Consider the following 21,779-nt stretch of genomic DNA (forward strand, 5'->3'; position numbering starts at 1 on the left):
TTTCTGCCTCAGAATTACCCCATACTTAAGTCTCCCAGGTTGTGAGTACCCTGGTCTCTAGTGGTGATCAGCAGGAAGGCAGCCCTGATATTTGATGAAAGTAATTCAAACTATGATGTTAGTGGCTGAAGAATTGGAGTCAGTCACCTGGCAGCCTGCGTCTGTAAAGCTGCACACCTGTGCTCTCTGCAGAGTCATCGTCCTCCCTGTGACGCCAGAAAGAGCAGACTCGCGCAGCTAGGAAGAAGAGATTGACAACAGAGAGCATGCTATCCTAATCTTTCATGTTCACGCTGTGAAATGCTAGAATAAATTTGAAATACATTGAAGACATTTGGAGGTAAAATTCTGGTAAAACAAAAGTTGAAAATGTAGTCGCACCAGCACTGAGCTTGGTTCTCTTGCTAACGACTAGTTTGACTCCTTGCTGCTCAGTTAACTGCCCTGGGTCTCAGTTTCTCAGCAGTTGAAATGAAGGAATTGGACAAGTTTTAAGGTTCTTCCTAGTTCTGAAACAGAATGAGTCCATTGAGTTCCAATATGCTGGGGAAGAAGAATAGTAGAGGCGGGTATTAATATGTGCTGAAAGTAGCATATATTGGGTGTTTGTTAAACTATTGACCTTTTCTCCTACTGAGACTTGTCTGAAGATCAATTTTATTATTCCATTTCTTCCTCAAAGTTTCTTCCATTAAAAAATCTTTTAAAAATTTCTTCTCGTCTTATTCACCTATTGGTATGCATTTCCCGCCATCAGTCATTAAATATATTTTTATTATTAGAGTTAGAGTTTCATGTGTAAAATCTGAATCCTTTTATAAGACAGTTGTAATGATGTTCTGAGTAACAAAGTCAACATCTTGTACAGATTCCTTTCTCATTAGGTATCACAGGGTGGTGGTGGTGGAATCTTATTTTCCCTATTTTATATCGCAAGAACTCAAGCCTGAAGGGAATTGATGCTATTGAGGGTGTCACCGTACTAGGACATTTCTCAGAAAACCCTGAGGCCACGTAGGGGTGGGGTAGGGAAGAAAAAGGGAGCTTTGTGTTACAGTTGCTGCTTTTGGGTACTGAGCTCCCACGGCCCATTGCCCACCATTAATAGATATTTTGCTCTGGACCCTTTTGGATTTCTGGCTGTAATTCTGAACTCTTCCTAGGCAAGTAAATTATCTCCATATTCTCGCTCTCTGTTGCTACATAACACAAAGCCCCCCAAATTAGCGGTTTAAAGCAGAACTTTATTGTTAACACCTGACAGTTCTGTGATTTGCCCAGCCTCATCTGGGCAATTGGCATTTTCCATCTCTCTTACGGTTGTAGTGAGATGTAGCCGGGGCTGGAGTTACCTGAAGACTCAGTTGGGGGAGGGGGATGCCTTGCTGAGCGCTCAGCCAGGGTTGTTGGCTGGAGGACCTACAGGTGGCTTCTTCTGGTCTCAGAATGGAAGAAGCTTCCAGCCGGTTAACGCTATACCTGGAACCGGCCCACTGTCACTTTCATCTATTTCACCCGTTACCAGAGGTTCTCAACCTGTGGGTCGCGACCCCTTTGGGGGTCGAACGGCCCTTTCACAGGGGTCGCCTAAGACCATCGGAAAACGCATATATAATTACATATTGTTTTTGTGATTAATCACTATGCTTTCATTATGTTCAATTTATAACAATGAAAATACATCCTGCATATCAGACATTTACATTACGATTCATAACAGTAGCAAAATTCCAGTTATGAAGTAGCAACGAAAATAATTTTATGGTTGGGGGTCACCACAACATGAGGAACTGTATGAAAGGGTCGCAGCATTAGGAAGGTTGAGAACCACTGAGTTAAACCATGCATGGAGCCTGCTCAAGTTCAAGAGGGTGAAGAAAGGGATTCCATCTTTTGATGGACAGGTGTTTAGGTTGAGTGGGTTGTGGCCATCTTTGGCAAATGCAGTCTGCTGTACTGAACCTTAACTTCTTGTTTATAGAGGGATGGTAACATTATCTAATGGAGCTATAAATTGAAGGAGTCAATGTGAAAATGTATTACCAAGCACAATGTCTCAATATTTAAAGAATGGTGAATATCATGCATGTTATTATCTCCAGATTTCATACTTGTCCCATCGTGGGCTTTACAATTTCTAGAATACCTGAGCCTGGTGGTACGTTGGCATCGTTACTCCCAGGTGATGATGATGACCCTTTGGATAGAAAGGAGATGAAGGGAATGGATTCTGTAGATTTAATTGTCACTTCTTAGAAAAAAAGCCTCATGGATCAGTGGAAGCCTTGAAAGACTTGGGAGAACCGAGTCACTTTTCTCTTCTCTTTGCTGTACAAGGATTGGAACAGCCTTGGATACGTGAGGCCAAACTCTCTTTGATGTGCTTGCAAATACTACGTTATGCCTTTAAGTGGAGGTTTACCCTGGGTTGATGGCAGAATGTTGTACCTAATTTGTTTCCACAGGGCTTAAATGCAGAGAGGAGAGAGATTTAAGGAACCTTGGGGGGGCATCAAGTAGGAAGCCTTGCCTTATGATTCACTATAAATTGTAAGATGTTCTGGAATGATGATACATCAGCAGTTTATAAGTCATAATTTTTGCTTTAATTTGCTAGACATCTGTTAGCTTCGATGGCAACCATATGGGAGTCTAAATTGCCTTTTGAATTACAGGGAGATGGTAGGAAGAAAGCTAAATATGGTTATGAAAGTGTCATATGGGAAACGTGAAAGAAGGGTGTACGGACCTCAGCGGGGGAAGCAACTGAAGACGGGCGGACTTGCCTGGTCTGGTGGCTCACTCCTGGGTCAGTGAGAAGGCACTGAAGCATTCTCACTTGATGACATGCCTGGAAGATTGAAATGAAGCCAAGGGGAAAAGTTGGAAAATCAAATAATGTTCCACCCACCATAAAACTGCCAACGGGAACTCACTGAGGTGGATCATTCTGTCTTAATATGGCCACAGTAATAGTTGGTCCCTGGTAGAGGGTAAAAGCCACCTGTGTTTCAACAGAGCTTTATAATTACCATGTCTTTCTTCTAAGCATCTCAAAGCATCGAACAAGCATATTGTGACAGGTGAAGAAGTTGGAGTACAGAGATGTGAAGTGACTTCTGAGGCGTTGAAGAACATGTCAGCGTTCACTTTTGGAGTGTTAAGTCTCTTCCAGTGACTATAGCCCTAGCTTCTCCTGTGAAACTTATTTTAGAAGATGCTTGCTATTTTAAAGTAAAACATCAAGTTACTTACATCTGTTCATAATGGAAAAGTGATAAAGTTCTTGCATATGCCTCAATTAACACCACCCACAAGCACAATAATGCTAGGATGAAATGTAAAGAGTATGATAGAAAAATAAACTCTTGCGTCATCTATTAAAAATCCATAAAAGAAAATTGGAGTATTAAAGACAGTGTTCTTGATTCACATGCCTCTTTCTATATTAACACTGGGGATGACTGTCTTAAAATCTCTAACTTCCAAATCATTGTACTTCACTGCATTATTAGGGCCTCAGTTGTAGGGACTGTGTCTCAGTAATTTTCATACACCTGGTGTCCAGTACATTGTCTGGAACATAGTAGGTGTTTAATAAGTGTTCGCTGAATGAAGGAATTATGAAATCATTGGAAAGTACATAGGTGTCATCTCCTCTAACTTCCTATTCAGTGAAGCATTTCCTCTTTAACATCCCGCCAAACCTTCTAAGGAGGGATCTGTTTTCAGAACACTTGAATCGTTAGAGTTTCATCTATCCTCACACCAGATGTAATCTCTTTCTCTGTCATTTCTATCCTCCTAACTTACTGTTGTTTTTATTTTGAAATACTCTCACACCTATAGAAAAATTGCAAGTTGTACAATTTGTTTTTATCCAGAATCACTTGAGAAAAAGTTGCTAGTATGATGGCTATCGCACCACTTTAGTGTGTAGTTTCTGTAACTACACAGCCACAGCACGGCCATTGATACAGCTCCAGCATCTAGTCCAGCGGTTCTCAACCTGTGGGCCACGACCCCTTCACAGGGGTCGCCCAAGACCATCCTGCATATCAGATATTTACATTATGATTCATAACAGTAGCAACATTACATTATGAAGTAGCAACGAAAATAATTTTATGGTTGGGTCACAACATGAGGAACTGTATTTAAAGGGCCAGAAGGTTGAGAACCGCTGACTAGTCCTTAGGCCTCATACATGTTTCCCAGTTGTTCCAATCAGGTCTTAGGAAGCAAAGGAATCCAGTTCGGAACACACATCGTATTCAGTCTTTTTAAGCTCTGTCAGCCCTTCACTGTCGGGATCTTGCCACTTTTAAAGATGATAATCCAGTTATTTGGTACAATGTCCCTCAGTCTGGGCTCGCCTGCTGTCTCCTTATTCTTAGATTCAGCTGTGCGTCTTTGGCAGGAAAATTACAGAAATGATGCTGCGTTTGTACTGTTGCATCCCATCAGGTGGCCCTGATTTTTGTGTTCCCCACTGCTGGTGATGGTCACTTGATTAAAGAGCTATCTGCTAAGCTTCTCCACCAAAAAAGTTACTCTTTACCCTTTTTTGGTAATTTTGTGGCAAGTTACTTTGAAACTGTAAATAGCCCATTCCTCATCAAGTTTTGGATCTATTAACTTATTTGCATCAGCAAGAACTTATTCTTTTCTCTTCCCCCCCCCCCTCCCCCCCAGTGTGTTTTAAGTACATTGTTACTCTCGTCACTTACTTTGATGTTCCATTTGGTCCCGGTTTGGCATCAGGGGCAGTCTTTTCAGGCAAATACTACATTATTACACATAATAATCCTCCTGTGCCCTTTAACTCCATCATTTTTTGAGTACGTCTTTGTTTTCTGGCAGAACAGGATGTTCCAAGCTCATCTTGTAGTTCACTGGTGTCATCTGTTTTGTATCAGCCATTTCTCCAAGGAGCCCTGGTTCCTTTGAGTGGAGAATAGTATTTAGAAGCCAACATCTGGTTGTTAAGTGTGCTCATGGCTAGGAGGGTATCACCACCCTGGGCTCTCTCAGTGGACAGAACAATGGAATGTGTGTATGCATATACACATCTTCACACATGCATACATGTACACCTTTGTTTCTATATTTAGCTATACATTTTAGAAACCAAAAGTTCACAGTGACACCTCAATCCCTGTCTGATACCACAAGGTTATTTTAGGTTTTTCCTTTTCCATATGTATAACTACTTTCTTTGACAATGAGATTCCTGGCTCTTATTACTCTTAGCAATTCACTAAGTTGATAAAGCTCCTGTATGTATCCGGTCTTCCTTTGCTGCCCCGTCCCGCACATGGCTGCCCTCCTTACCTGCTGGTGCTCCAACGTGCTGTGCCACAACCCCACACCCCAGTGTGAACACCCTTCTCACTCTGACCAGGCTGTGATCTCCGCCTCTGGGCTTCTACATCCCTCCCCTTGCCAGTCCCTGAACAAAGGCCCACCATACTTGGTTCCCAAAAATGGCTTCAGGACTGAGTTTTTCAGGAAGGAGAAGGGGCATGGCATAGGTTATACATGTGTAATACAAAATAAGACTAATCTCCCTTTTCCATAGCCCTTCATTATTTAAAAACTAGAGGCCGGGTGCACGAAATTCATGCATGGGTAGTGTCCCTAGGTCTGACTGGCGATCAGGGCCGATTAGGCCCTTCTGACTGCTGGCCGGGGCTTTCCTTTCAGCTGCTGGCCAGGGCCTCCCTTTCCCGGCTGTGGCCTTCCTTCATTCTGTGCCACCCCCTGGTGGTCAGTGCACGTCATAGCGAGCGATCGAACTCCTGGTCTCCCAGTCAAACTCCCGAGGGGACAATTTGCATATTAGGCTTTTATATATATAGATAGCTATTATGTCATTCCTAAACCTGTTTTTATGTCTTTGAAAGCTCTTAGTTTTCCATGTGCTTTTCATTTATTATTTCCAGAATTGTTCTTTGCCCTGGTCATGGGACTCTGCTTGTGGTCCCATTTGGATACACCTCCATTAATGTAGCAATGACAGTGGAACACAGTGGGCTGTTACCCTCCCCTCCTCCCCTCCCCCTTGTTTGACCTGGAGGCAGAAGCCTCTGCTACTGCCTGTTTATCTTTGAGTAAGGTACTCTCACAGGGTAGTTCCCCACTTGCTCACCTGCAGTATGGGGAAAATAATTCCAATAGCTCCCAGAGTTGTTATCCAGTGAGATGATGCACGTGAAGGTGCTTTGTAAGAGGTAAACCTCTTAATACCGATAGTATGTAATTATTAACCCAGGTGACACTGCACATGCTTCCCTGCTTTCCCTGTCAGTCAGAGGACATTGTTGGCTTAAGTTGACTTTCTAGTGCAATGAAACTTTCCCCTCTTTTTCTTTTCTTTTTTTTTATTTGAGAGAGAGAGAAACATTGATTTGTTGTTTCACCCATTCATGCATTCATTGGTTGACTCCTGTATGTACCCTAACCAGGGATTGAACCCACAACCTTGGCGTATGGGACGACACTCTAACCAACAGAGCTACTCAGCCAGGGCTGTCCCCTCTTTTTCAAGTGAACTTCTGTTAAACCCATCTCCCTAGGCCAGTGGTTGGCAAACTGCGGCTCTCGAGCCACATGCGGCTCTTTGGCCCCTTGAGTGTGGCTCTTCCTAAGCCTTAGGAGTACCCTAATTAAGTTAATAACAATGTACCTACCTATATAGTTTAAGTTTAAAAAATTTGGCTCTCAAAAGAAATTTCAATCGTTGTACTGTTGATATTTGGCTCTGTTGACTAATGAGTTTGCCGACCACTGCTCTAGTTAATTGAATTTAAAAATATGTATTTAAACATCTAGATGTCTTATTCTGGGCCATTGGTTTTCAAATTGTGCTACGAGCAGCCTCAGGCTTCCTTGAGGTGTGCAGGGGCCTGGGTAGGAGTGTCTCTGACCTCTGTTTCCCCAGAAAAGGTCAGCCCTTAGGTTTGATACTTTGGGATACCATGAAGGATTTTGCTTGGGGGAAAAAAGGGGGTCTCCTGCTTAAGCAGACAATTGAAAACCACCATTCTAGCCTTCAGTTGTTCTTGAATCTTGATGGTCAAGGCATGTTTAAAAAGAATTATTTCTGGTATGGAATTTTCTCCTTTGCATGCATCCCTTTATGCATAGCAAGTCCCTCCCACTGACTAAGGGTGACTTCCTTAGGATTAGTTGATATTTCACCCCTTTAGAGATATAGCAGCATACGAAATAAGTTGTTAGTCGGGACACTTCAGTATTCCTAGCAGGGGATCTGATTCAGTAGGTCAGGATAGGGCCCTGGTATTCCTGGTTTTTGTTTGTTAAATCCCCGCAGGCGATTCTGATGCTTGGCTAGCAGAGGTGGAGAAGTCTGGCTTGTTTTTCCTGGCAGGCTGTGGCACCTCTTCCCATTGCTCTCCAAGGGGACCCTTCGCGTGGGGGAGCTGGGAGGGGGTGGTGCAGAGTTCTGACCCAAGGGTGGCTGATTTCACCAGCTCCTGAGGCTCATGTTCTTTGTTTATGAGAAAAAAAGTAATGTGGCCCACTTTATCCCGCATGGAATTTTTTATTAATCCAAAAATGCCAGTTTATTTTTAAATCTGAAAGCAAACCTAGAAACAAAATGAGAACGTCGCTGCTGAAGAGAACCACCTGAACTGCGTTTAGTACCCGGACAATTAGCATCACGGAGGGATAGGAGCTACTTATTACCCCACAGGAGCAAGGAAGCAGCAGGCACTTTGTCCTTTTGGACTTGCCGGTCCTGCACACATCAGCGCCGTGGACTGGGCCTAAGCGCCACACAGCCAGCTGCTCTTCCATCCAAAACCAGCCTCCGTGTCCAAGGTGCTCGCTTCGTAGCCTGCTTTTCCCCCGGGGCTTCCAGGACCCTCGTTTTGGGGCTGGGAGAACTGGAATTGCTTTCTGCATCTCCACTGCAGTTTCATTGAGTGCACTGTGCGCTAATGCCGCAGTAGGGATGTTCGGGGCTTCCAGGACCCTCGTTTTGGGAGAACGGGAATTGCTTTCTGCATCTCCACTGCAGTTTCACTGAGTGCACTGTGCGCTAATGCCGCAGTAGGGATGTTCCTTCCCTCATATATAATTTACTTTATTTTTTAATTCTCACCTGAGGATATTTTTTCAGTGATTTTTAGAGAGAGTGGAAGGGAGAGGGAGAGACACACAGAGAGAAACATCGATGTGAGAGAGACACATCAACTGGTTGCCTCTCGCACGCTGGGACCCTTGAGTCTGCAGGCCGATGCTCTATCCACTGAGGTACACTGTCTAGGGCTCCTCATATATAATTTTGCAGCACTAGCACTGAGAGCGGATAGTAAAGCAAATACAGGAGACCCAGCCCTGCTATTTGTCAGTTTTCTTTAGCAAGAAAAGTTTCAATATAGAATATTCAGAATATGAACAGTGAATTTTCCTACTATTTTCTTGAGGTCTTCCTTTCCCTTACCCCCTTAAAAAATAAATTAGGTATTTGATTATGGCTGGGCTCCTAAAAGAAATACAATTTTGAATAAAAATCGAAATGATCTCTCTGAGATGTTTTACTGGGCGCAGAGTCATCATCACTATGAAACACACACACAAATAAACCCCAAATGGCATACGAACCCTGTGGTTAGCACTCTGATGTTATCTGTATGTACATGAAGGATCATTAATTGTGAAATGCAGTGTATAATTTTTTCAGTAATGTACTTACCAACCACAATAACAAAGTAGTATTTGGAAATGGGTGACAAAACATCACTGAAAATACACAGTGATAATCCAGAGCCTTCCAGCTACTATTTTCAAGTTGGATGAGTATTACAAGGCATAGGGCTCTTCTGACTTGTTGAAAATTTTTTCTAAATAATACTTGGCATGAAGGCTCAAATTTCTAAAAATCTGGAGGGAACAGCTGGTGCTCTAATAAATATTCAGGCCAGCTATTTTAATGTTTCGTACTTAATTAAGTAGTCCCAATAAAAGGGATACCTGACTTAAGCATTTCTCAAAGTATACTGTTTTGCTTCCAACAAAAATTTCCCCCAACTGTTAATATTTCCCCTGAAGCAGCCTTAAAACTCTATTCTGCCAAGTCAGTACTGTAGTTCTGATCACGGTTGAAGCATTTAATACCAAAAATTTGTTTTCCTGTCTTAAGATATAGTTGGATCAGTATGGCCCAGCCTCTTAACTGTTGAAGACTCCACAGTCATTGGGCTTTTGGGAAAATTCTTTTTGTTGTTGTTGTTGTTATTAATCCTCACCTGAAGATATGTTTCCTTTGATCTTTTAGAGAGAGTGAAAGACAGAGAAAAACACATCTATTGGTTGCCTCCTGACCAGGGCCCGGGCTGGGGCGGAGCCTGCAACCAAGGTACGTGCCTTGACCGGAATCGAACTTGGGACCCTTTGGTCCGCAGACTGATGCTCTATCCATTAAGCCAAATTGGTGAGGGTGGGGAAATATATATATATAAAAAGAGGTAATATGCAAATTAGCCGGGACACCATAACAGTCACGACCGGCTCAGGAGGAGGCTGCACGCGCAGATGAGCGGGAGGGGAATGCATGCATGGTGAGGCAAGCCACAGATGGTGCAGGCCCAGAGACGGGGGGGGGCGGGGGGGGGGTCTGCCCAAGCCATCACGGCGTGGCTGGAGCAGGCCCGGAGTGGACACACTGCAGCGCACCAGCAGGCCTGCCTCTGTGCGTGAGCTGCAGAGGAAACACCTTTTCTGATCACTCTTTGACTAAGCTCCCTGTATGCCACTCGCAGTGTTCTTGGTAACTTGGGTAATAAGAATCCAAGAAGGTCTAGGGTTTTTCCACCTCACTCTTGGAGGAAAAAACAAAGGTCCGCTGCTGGAAGGGCTACGAAATGTCATATCCTGCCCTAGCTGGTTTGGCTCAGTGGATAGAGCCTCGGTCTATGGACCACAGGGTCCGGGTTCGATTCTGATCAAGGGCATGTACCTAGGTTGCAGGCTCCTCCCTGGCCAGGGCCCAGGTCGGGGCTCATGCAGGAGGCAACCAATCGAAGTGTCCCTCTCACATTGATGTTTCTCTCTGTCTTTCCCTCTCTCTTCCACACTCTCTAAAAATCAATGGAAAAATATCCTCAGGTGAAGATAAAAAGAAAGAAAGAAATGTCATATCCTGTGAAGAGACATCTTGAAAATGCCTAAAGAAAGTTGTCATTTTTCCATGGTGAAGGGACTGGAGTCAGTGTTGATGAAAACACCTTGGCAGCTGTGGTGGCCGGCAGTGGCAGCAGCAGTGGGGTGATGGGGGTGATGCCTTCCCCTGATCAGCCCGGTCGCCTCCCGCAGAGGAAGGCCAGACTGCGGCTGTGGGGAGCGGGCCTAAGCCGTCAGTAGGACATCCCCTGAAGGCTCCCAGACTGTGAGAGGGGGCAGACTGGGCTGAGGGACCTCCCCCCGCCATGCATGAATTTTGTGCACCAGGCCTCTAGTTCTTTATAAAGTACAGTATTAGAGAGTGAGAAAAGGTTCATCCTGACATGGGCTTCCTAGTGCTCCTGGGACATGTAGGCAGGCAGAAGAGTCTGGTGGGAAGGAGTTTGGACTTTGAGTATGTCTGAATTTTTACCCAGCTCCTGCCCCAGGCTTAGACAAGGTTACTCACCCTGCCATTTGTCTCTTCTTCATCTGCAAAGTGGCATTCTTAGCTATAGGGTTAATTAATGTTATTAATAGTAGTATTAAGACCTAACAACTATCTCAGAGTCATGAGGATTAGGGGAGTTAATATGTGTAAAGTGCTTAGATTCTGCAAGAGGTATTAGCAATTATTATTCTACTATGAGCCCAGTGCACGAAATTCGTGCACGGGTAGGGTCCCTGGGCCTGGCCGGTGATCAGGGCAGATCGGGGCCTTCCAGCTGCTGGCTGGGGCCTCCCTTCCCCAGCTGCTGGCTGCCAGCTGGGGCCTTCCTTCGTTCCTCGCCACCCCCGGTGGGCAGCGCATGTCATAGGGAACAATCGAACTCCTGAGGGGACACTTTGCTTATTAGCCTTTTATATATATAGATTTTCCTCAACACCCGTAATTTCTTTTTTTTTTCAGAACCATTAAAATAATCTTACATTGTAACATATATTATTTGTTCTCTGTAATGTTCTGCTTACATAAGTACATTCTCAAGGTAACTAAAGGGAAAAAGATCTAACATATGTTCACAATGTTCTTTTCATCGAAATGAATGGCATGTGATTCTTATCATGGACACCAGTCTCTGAGTTTGCATCTATTGTTTGTTGTTAATTTTCCCATTTTTCTTTACCCAGTTCGATACACTCTTCTTCACTTTTTTTTTTGCAAAGCCAAACTGTTTCATATTAATGTTTTGTACTGGGAAACATTTTATTAACATTTGTTAAACCTGGATATTCTGGAAATATCTAGATGGCTGTAACTATATATTTTTAGCTTCTATGATCTCATAAGTCCTATGTATTTTGGTCATTGCTTTACTCTGTGTATTTGAAATTCCTTAGGTTTCAAAGGGTTTCATCAAGTCAGTGACTGTGTGTCCTTCTCGTTGATGCACAGCCAGGATTTTGGCTGACCTACCTGGATCATTGACTGAGTGAGTCGCCCACCTTGGTAAATGAGTGGCTGCCTGGATTCTCCCCGGGGCATTGATGAGATGCTCTGAGCGCTGTGCTCCTTTGCCTCCACTACTGCCACCTGACGCAGGAGACCCAGGTTGTCCTATTTCTGAGCATAATCTCTCTCACTGCACTCAGCTCTGGGAGAAAAAGCCAGGGCATGTTAACTGAGTTGGTGCAAGGAGCCTTGTCACTCATTCTCATGCAGAAAGTGTGCAGAAAACCCCAGCCCTAGAAGGTGGAAGGATGAAGGGGAGGGCTGAGTAGAATCTCACTATAGTATTTGTTGGTAAAACGAATGATATATGTGCCATGACAGGATATTTTAGGAATGTATCTAAAGTAATTTTAGCTTATCCATCACTTAAACCCCCAACATGCCGGTTTAGATTCACTCATTGATCTCACAATCCATTGATTGTTTGCAACTGCCCATTGAGAAAGCACTCAAGTTTCCTTTTTGTCCTAACCTCCTCAACCTGATTTTGGAGAGTGTCTGGAGGATAGCCACCTGATGATCTGAAGCAGTGAGGCATCTCAGAGCTCAGTCATTTGCCAACTGCCCGCATGGTTTGGGACAGACTCTTGTGCCACCCCACAGTTCTTCAGATCTTGTTGAAGACAGAGATTCTGATTCAGTAGGTGTGAGAGAGGCCACAGATCGGGCACCTTTAATAAGCTCCCCACCAGTAGCTGCTGGTCCACTGATCTCATTTTGAGTTGCAAGGATCTAGATCACTTCAAACTTATTTTCTTTTAAATTGACTTCATTTTTAAAGCTTAAATACCTTTCTTTTAAAAGGAAACTTGAAAAATATTACTGTTCTAATGCACACAATAACAATAATATGGCTTATTACCTTCTAGGTAGCTATTGGTGCCAGGCAGATTTTCCTTTGTTACCATGGAGATTAACAAGGGCGCAGCGTTTGTTAATGGAGACTTCGTCCCTGACTAGAACAGAGGATTAAAAGAGAGAACCGGACATGACTTTCTTATTCAAAGTTATTTAATGCTATATTCTAAAATTGTCTCCTCTGGCTCCCAGGTCGCCGGGGAACCACACTTTGGGAAACACTGCTTTTAAGTAATTCGCAGGGAGACATGCATTTATAAGCTGAAACCTATTAGTGAGATGTCTCTAGAGGTAAAGTGCTTGGGGGACGTGTTGAAATTTTTGCCTCCTCCAGGTTCTGCTTCCTGTCAGGAAAAACGAAGGGCATCCCCCATTTCTGAAACGTTGCTAATCCCAGGCCAGTGAGTAGTTAGCTGCATCTTAGGTATAAAAAGGAAAATACTTCGGAAAATTATATCTCAGGCTAACAGGAAGTCAACCTTAAATACTTAGGAAATCACCCTGGCCCGTGTGGCTCACTTAATTGGAGCATCTGTGCACTGGGTGGTCTCAGGTTTGATTCCCGGTCAGGGCACATGCCTAGTTTGTGGATTCAGTGAGTCTTTCTCACATCGATATTTCTCTCTCTCTCTCTCCCTCCCTCCCTTCATCCCTCCCTCCCTCTCCCTTCCTCCTTCTCTAAAATTAATATAAATAAGAAAAAATATCCTTGGGTGAGGATTAAAAAAAAAGAGAAAAGATAATATGTGTAGTACAGTGCATGGCATGCAGTATGCATTCATTAAATATAAATTATGATGATGATACTTCAGAAGACTTCTGGCTTAAAGAACCATTTCTGAAGTTAGTAGTCAAATGCTCTAAGAGCCATGAACAAATGCCCCAGAAAAAACAACCAAAAAGAAAACATTTTAAAGATTCAGTTCACTTACAAGGATTTGAATTTAGCAAACCTCAGTTACGTAAGTTTGTAAAGGAAAAATGTGCTTTGCCATCACTACCTTTTCAGCGTTTTTTTTCTGACTTTACTGGCATTTCCCCCTTCCAGATAGCATTTACTAGTAGAGTAAGTGTTTTCAACATACAGCACAAATACCTTGTGAATAAACATCAATTTCACACAACCAAAAACAAAAAACAAAATCAATAAATCTGCTTTAGGCATTTGAGAGAAACCCTGTACTCGAAAAGGAGAGTTATAGTGTTTTAAGTAACTAGGAAACAAAAACTCAAAAAACCTGCCTCCTATCTCTAAATGTTTCTCAACATGACCTTACGGTACACAGAAAAATGTAGTTGGGAACTTTCTGAACTCCTGGTTTATTGTTGGTATCCGCATGGCAACTCATGGGAGAAATGCTACCTAAGATATTGATTTATGTATTTACTTCTTTTATGTTATTCTTTTATTTATTTAGTTTTAAAATTTATCTTTATTGTTGAAAGTATTACAGATGTCCCCTCTTTCCCCCCATTGACCCCTTCCACCCTCCCCAGGCCTTCACCACACTATTGTCTGTGTCCATGGGTTATGCATATATGCATATAATTTTTTTGTTTAATCTCTGCCTGCCCCCATCCCCAATTCTCGTATTTTTTTTTTTAATCTTATAACTGGAATCCTAAGGAAAATAGTGTTTCTTTGATACCACTTCTTTCATCTTCATCTATTGGTTTTTGGAAGAATAAATTGAATGAAGAGATGGCTAGATGATGGAGTTATATGTGGCATTTTCATTTTTTCCTGAGTCTGCAAGATTTAATAATGCCTAATATTTTACTGTATGCTTTGAGAGTTTTAAAGTTGCTCTCCAGTGAGGATTTAACACTATTGTATAAAAGCTGCAAAAATAGTGTATTACTTATTGTTTTAAAAAATGCAGAATATTTTAGAAATGAAAGGATTGGGGTCACTAAAAGATTGAAATATCTTTTCTATTTTGTGAAACACATGCTTCATTTAGATAATATATATTTTAAAATCCAAGGGTATACATTAATATCATATATCCTTCATGTATATTATGTATTGGTCTATATCTTTGGATTTTTGTTATTGTTAAGAACATATGTGTTCTCTTTGGGAAAAGAAAAGCTACCATATCACCTCAGAACAATTTCATTTGCATAAAAGACTGAAATTTCATTATCACAGTACATACTATAAATATGCAAACTAAATGAAATTTTCTTTTAAGTTAAAAATAAAAACCGGAGATCACTTTTAGTATCTAAGAAGACATAGCAGGAAGAAAGACTATTATTGTATTTTTTTGTTCCTAGATGAAGATTAGGAAATAAACTCTTTGAAGTATGAAATTACTACATTTTAGCTGGAGGCACTAACAGATCATTAATTATTGTTAAGAACCTCCCAAGTGCAGTTTTTAAATTTCAAGTGTTCTTTCTATTGAGTTTCCCCCTTTTCTTCTCCCTTCTGTCTGTGATTTCAATTCCAAATTTAGAAGACAGGGTTCTTTGCTTTTAGGAAAGCTAAATCTCCTTCTCACTCTTTAAAAGGTTAACCAGCTCATGAAGGATATATGATATATGATTACTTTGAACAGAAATGCAAATACGTAATTCAGAGTTCTTGTGGGTCATTTTAGTGCCCACGTATTGGAATTACCTTTTAATTGGTCTTTTGCGGTCTGATTATATAATCTTAGAATTTATGTGTTGAAAGGGACCTTAAAAATCACTTAGCCTTCTAGTTTTTACCTCTCTTCCCTAATCTTCCTCCTTCTCCAATCTTCCCCCACCCCACCCCCAAGCAAAATTCTAAGCAAAGCTCCCAATTTATAAAGCAGGGAACAGCTGCTATGCTGGGAGCTTAGCGTCTCAGTGGGCTCAGCCATTCTCGGGCTCGCTGCACGGGGAGAGTGTGTAGCGGGGACAACGGGAGAGAAGGCATCTGTTCACCATTTATGCATTGAACTAGGATGAAGTCGGCGTTTGGCCTGTGCGTCTGAAGGCTGTGTGCACGCCAGTTGCCCAAGTTTCCAGGTCCCAGCACTTTGACGCCATGTAGTTCTACGAAGCAGTTTTGGCGCAGTCATTTTGATTAACATCAACCTTGCTTATGTTGAGTAAGTATTCAGGTTATTTATTATGTATTACTCTTGTGCTTTGGAATGAGCAGTCTCAGAAAACTGCTTCATATGGATCCCACATGTGGCTTTCAAGTTAGCAGAAACGCAAAGGCTTCCAATTAATTTGTGCATAAAGTTTTGCATATTGAATAGATTAAACTTGATGGCATAGGTATTATTTGAAATTCTTTGTCATCTCTAATATTGTTCGTATTTCACTTATCCGAGCTATTAGATGTTTGAAGATTCTGTGGTGATGAACTTAATCTATGAATTCACATATGTCCTATTTGGTTTCTTTTATTACTGAATGCATACACTCATGGAATTAATTTTGTTGTTTGTTATGCACTGATGAGCTCCAGATAGTACGAGGTAATATTTAAAAAAAGGAGGGGGTTGTTCTTTATTTCTAACCTTTCCTGCCCCCACCCCCAAAGCTAGGCATTGACTATTGCAGTGATGGCGAACCTATGACACGCGTGTCAGAGGTGGCACGCGAACTCATTTTTTTGGTTGATTTTTCTTTGTTAAATGGCATTTAAATATATAAAATAAACATCAAAAATATAAGTCTTTGTTTTACTATGGTTGCAAATATCAAAAAATTTCTGTATGTGACACGGCACCAGAGTTAAGTTAGGGTTTTTCAAAATGCTGACACGCCGAGCTCAAAAGGTTCGCCATCACTGGACTATTGCAACATAAAAGATGGTGATTAAGAGACTACTTAGGGTCCGATATTGGCCTTGATACTTCTAAGCTGTGTAACTATGAACAGTTACTTCATCACGCTGCACTGTTCCTTTCGGGCAAAAAATGGGTAACAGTAGAGCCTGCCTCTAGGAAAATTGTAGAGACTCAACGAGACGACACACGCGCAGCTCTGAGAGGGTGAGTGCTCAGTGAATGCTGACCTTGTAATCCAGGGCGGAGTAGATACCACAGCACAGATGCAGGCGTTGGGTTCATTATCACCCAGGAAAGGTGTTGCCAGTGTCCAGGAACCTCAACTTCCCATGTCAGGGAAGTGCAGTCTGTATCATAGAACTTGCCACTCATGCAAGGCTCTGTCGGTTTCCTGTTCTCCTTCACTCACTGGCGGAGATGGTATCTCCATGCCTTCCTCTGGCAACTGGATGTCTGAGAAATTCCTAGCCAGGGCAGCTGCTCGATTCCCCTCTCTTTTGGACCTTAACTTCCTCTCATGTTTAGCTGCAGCTGTCCCCCAGGCCCACCCCGGCTGACCTGACCAGCCCTCGGCTTCCATATCACAAATGTCAGCATGTCTCATGTCTTGCCTTGAGGGTCATTTCTGGGTTTTGTTTTTTAAATGGTTGTATATGGAGAGCATTACAGTTCCAACCAAAATAATATGAAGATGGCTGGGAAAATGCCTAAAGTAGAGTAGATATCCAATCATTATTGAAATACTGTAAGTTAGTCGAATCTAAAATAATTTTCTTCACTTAGGAACAAAATTAATATCCATTTGGGCCACTCTGCAAAAATGTGTTATGCACACGTATGATGGTTAACTTATTAATATGTAATTTATTCTGCGATAATTACAGATTTTCTAATTTAGTTCATATTTACATGCTTACAAGTGTTTGTTACAAATGGTGCTTGTGGGCTATTGAACTTTAAGCAACCAGGCATCTTAAATGGTTTTCAGTACTATATGGGAAGTCAGAAGTATAAGTCTGGAAAGTCATTGACGTTATAATGAAAGGAAGCTGCTTCCTTCTCTGAAGTTAGTGCCTTTCAGAGTGTGAGCATGTGCCAAGGGGAACTTTGCCTCATTGTTTTCTGTTTTCTGACCGATCACAAGTGGTTTCTCTTCCGTTAACTGTACTGACGAAGATTTCTGGGACTACAGTTTTGCCCAGATTGAGATCAGCTTCTATCCTGTCCACTATTCATTTATTAGTTTTTTTAAAAGTACATTTTTAAACAAAAATAAGTTTCAAAGGTAGAGGGGGTAAAACAAAGGAGGAGGAGATACAAAGGCTGCATTGAGGGGAGATGTGCTTGGGGGACCCCAGACTGTGCCATTGGACGGAACGATTGAATTATGGGTGTTTCAAAGGACCCTTCCTGTGAGGGGCATTTGCTGCTCATTTTACAATTCATGACACGAAGGCTGCAGTGGGAATTCCTGTGGAGCAGTTGCTGGGACTGTGAACCCCATAAGGGTGGTTGTCTCCATTTAGGAATACACCCGGGTTGTGGGGAGACACTCCTGCACAGGTCTCTTGTGTTTTTTAATGTCCTGCTAGGTGTGCCAAGAATGCTCTTTACTGGGCCATTTCTTAGGGTTATGTTTGCAGCGAGCAACCTTGAAGGATGAGGTGATGTCTCTCTTGGGGACAAAGAGCAATCTCACTGCTTAGGATAAAGCAGCAGGCTCCCTAAGCACTGGTTCCTCGGCTGTGATGGGAACTTAGAACAGCACGTGCAGCTTCCACCTGGGCCCCTTAGCACCATCCCCATTAGAATCTGGGGGCCAGGAGGACCGACACAAACATGCTGTGCCGTGTATAATAAAGTCCTTTGCCTCTGACCCAGGAGTCGTGTGTCTTCTGCCAGCTTCTGGGAATGCAGACATACCTCAGAGATATTACGGGTTTTGTTCCAGACCACCACCACCACCACAGTAAAGCGAGTCTCGCGATTAAACGAGTCGTAACGTTTTGCTGGTGGAGCGCCTTGCCTTCAATTTTAAAACACGCAACATCTGTGATGCGCAGTAAAGAGAAGCACGAGATATCGAGGTATGCCCGTAGCAACCGGCTAATTTATTACCTTGTAGGTAGGGTAAAGGCAAATCAAAGCCAGACGCAGGTGCACCGTGTAAAAGGTGAGTGAGTACACAGCCAGTTAAGTGTGTTCAGATGTGTCCTGTGTAGAACATAATCACCTGGGCCTAACCTGCAAATCATGGGGTTAAGAAGGCGATGGTGGGAGGCTCCTTGGGTCTCTGAGACCTGATGAGGGCTTCTCAGGCACCTTGTCTCCGTGCCACTGGCCAGGATGTCTCCAGGGAGCCGAGGCGTCTTCGCACCAGGAAGTGTGGATCCTGAGGCAGAGGTGAGGTGTACAGCGGACACCTGTGAGTGGCTGATTTGGAGAGTGCAGGGCAACAGCCTCCAGGGTTCTGGTGGCGGGGGAGACAGCCCAGAAGGCTGGGAGCTTCGGCAGCCCTGGCGGGCACTGACGGGACAAGATGCAGAGATCGCCAGACATCTGGCCCGAAAGAACAGACAGGGGTGGGGCAGCCCGGGCCGGGGCAGCGGGCCAGGGCTAAGGAGCGGCAGGAGGAGCCGCCTCAGAAACAACGTGGCTCTGCTGCAGCTGGACCAGGGCAGAGCATTTGTTTGCATTTTGACGTTTGCAGAATGAATTTGTTTTCAAGCAATCAGTTAACCAACCTATTGGGAAATGACACTGAGATCACCTCCAAGCTGGTTTGGGCATTTAGAGAAGCATTCATAATTAACACCCGTGGCACCGACCAAAGCCAAGGAAGAGCATTTGTTCGGAATGGTATTTTTGGTTTCTGTGTTTTCCTTTGTGACATACCTGTGAACGTGTGTTTACCTGTTACCTCCAAAGGTGTTCGATCCTTCCCCATCAAAAGAACAATGTCTCTGGTCATAAGCTTGACATGAAGCATCTAGGTGGAGAGATGACTCTCAGAGCTCGAACATAGACGATAAGATGTTGAAACCCCACTCCCGTAGTTTCCAACATGAATCTTACTGGCATTTAGTCAGAACCTAATTCTAAATTATATTTTTAATCTGTTTCATAATATGTGAAAATTATTAAAAAAGCCACCAATTTAGATCCATGATGGCTTCTGGAATCTAGCGATTCGTGGCCTAAGTAAACCATTGATCAGGAAGTGGGTTTTAATGGGTCAATATCTGAGGGAGTGACCCTCTCTCCCCAGGGGCACCACTGCGTGTAGCTGCGCAGGCTGTGACCGCACAGCTCCCTCGGGCGAGCGTGATGCTCCTGGGAGTTGTCCAGTGTGGCGCTTGCTGTGCGTTGGGCAGTCACCCAAAGGTTTCACTTAGTGGCATGTAAGATGGGCGATCTTTTAAGTCGAATGGGTTCAGACCTGCTGTTAGCACCACCTGTGCCTTGCACCTCTTGAGGAGGAGCCTGGTGGTGGTGAGGGTGGTGAGGTTTGGGGCCGGGAGCTCCTTGCCCAGGGAGATGGTTTCTCAGTCTGACAAGGATTGCTCGAGTGCCTGGGGACCATGCAGACTGGGCCAAGAAACTAGTCCAGGGCCCACTCTTTTTATATTTTTATTTTTTATCCTCACTCGAGGATATGTGTAATGATCTTTAGAAAGAGAGCAGAGAGAGACAGACAGACAGACAGAGACAGGGAAACAATGATGTTAGAAACATCCTGTACGCACCTCTACCTGGGATTGAATCTGCAACCTAGGTTTGTGCCCTGACCTAGGGAATCGAACCCATAACTTTTGGTGTATGTGACGATACTCTAACCAACTGAGCCGCCCGACCAGGGCAGGGTTCCCTCTTCACTGGCCCAAGGAGCCCAAAAGACTTGCAGTTGCCTATTCTCTGTTACTGCATCCTTGAAGCCAAGTCATCCATTTCTTCGCTTATGCTAATGGATGAAGAAGCTTGCTCACTCATGTGCAAAATAATTAACCCTCATTTGTAAGTAATTGTCTGCATTTACCATTGACTCTTGAAACCAGTATATTTGTTATCAAAATGAAGTGCTGCCAACCAAATATTTCCAGTTTCTTTACTTTCTTTTATATTGTGAAGTGTTATCTAGTTCAATGTACAGATAATAGAGATCATTTTTATATGGGAAGTTATTTTAATGCATACCTCTGCAAGCAATCCTACCTAATAATAGACAAACATGGTAATTGACTGTACCTTCGCTACGCCTCCCATTGGCTAATCAGCACGATATGCAAATTAACCGCCAACAAAGATGGTGGCTAATTTGCATACTGCAGGCAAGGCGGGACAGTGTGAGCCGCCAGCGTGAGCTGCCAGCGCGAGCTGCCATCCAGGCGCCTGTGTGCGACCCCAGAAGCCACCTGCCTGCTGTCCATGTGCGTGGAAGGCCTGCTGTCTATGTGTGCCTTTGTTCCGACTGCCTTTGTTCTGGTCTGTCTTTTCAAAGACGCTTGTATAGTAAGAAGCCCTGGAAGGTACATGCCCCTGAAAAAGCAATTTGGGTTCCATAAGTTCAGGGGTCCTCCGTTGTAGCGGAGTTCACGGTGAGCCCTCTTTGCCATGTCCTGCGGGAACTGCTACTCAGAGGAACTGGCGCAAATGCTGGCACCGTGGCTAGTGCTCTTGATTTGTTCGAAAACCCCCGTTTGTCCTTGACCCAGGCGTTCCATGTCTCCTGCCCGCATCTGGGAAACTGCTAGGCTGAGGCGTTAGCTTCTAAGTAGGTTAACATCCCCGACTCTGAACAGCACTGCAAGCAATAATACTCGCTATCTTGTGTTCCTTTCCACCACTGGTCTCCGCCTCGGCCCAGGGTGTGACCTGTTCTCACTTGCGTTATTGTAGTCCTCCCTTCCTTCCCCAGCATTCCTTTCTCCCCACTCTCCTGCAGGGAGACTTCCCCAGGGGAAGATGGGATTGTGTCACACTTCCCTGACTTAGAAACTTAAATGCTTCTTAATTCGGACAGAATGAAAACCAACCTGTTATAGGCTCTTACCTGTGTCTGACCGCCCATGTTCCTGTTTTCTTCCCCAGCTGTGCCGTGTGAAGCAGAGGGGTAGGCGTGTTTAATGTCCGTTATAAAGCATCCAGGTTCCCTAGGGCCAGGGGTCCTCCGCAGTGATGATGTGTTGGCCAAGGCCACCTGGTCCTCTTCCCGTCGCCCTGTGGGAATTGGGGCGTAGGAACCAGTGAATTGTGAACTTACGTTTCCTGACTGTAACTTGGCACTTACCTCTGCTTCCAATAACATTTCCTCGTTTCTGTCTACCTTCTACCAACAGTATGGTATCTGCCATAAAGATGCGAAAGAATAAAGAGGTCATGAGTGCAAAGCACTTGCCTCAGGGTTTGGTTAGCTGCTGCAGTTGTTCTTATAAGAGTTCCTTCCAGGATTGCAACCTTCGGGAACTCTTTGTTGCGCTCCCTCCACCCCCACCACT

General features: G+C 43.6%; 1 protein-coding gene and 1 long non-coding RNA gene across 2 annotated transcripts in view; both read left to right on the plus strand.

The window, feature by feature from the left end:
* The window catches only part of TSPAN5 (tetraspanin 5), a 167,863-nt gene that overhangs the window by 2,518 nt on the left and 143,566 nt on the right, over positions 1 to 21,779 (plus strand). The gene's annotated exons all lie outside the window — the stretch shown is intronic.
* Positions 12,116 to 18,429, plus strand: LOC106728124. Its single transcript, XR_001364379.1, has 3 exons — positions 12,116 to 12,284; positions 15,444 to 15,591; positions 18,166 to 18,429. It is a non-coding gene; the product is annotated as an uncharacterized LOC106728124 (long non-coding RNA).

Source organism: Myotis brandtii, unplaced genomic scaffold (assembly GCF_000412655.1).
Source record: "Myotis brandtii unplaced genomic scaffold, ASM41265v1 scaffold538, whole genome shotgun sequence".
NCBI lineage: Eukaryota > Metazoa > Chordata > Mammalia > Chiroptera > Vespertilionidae > Myotis > Myotis brandtii.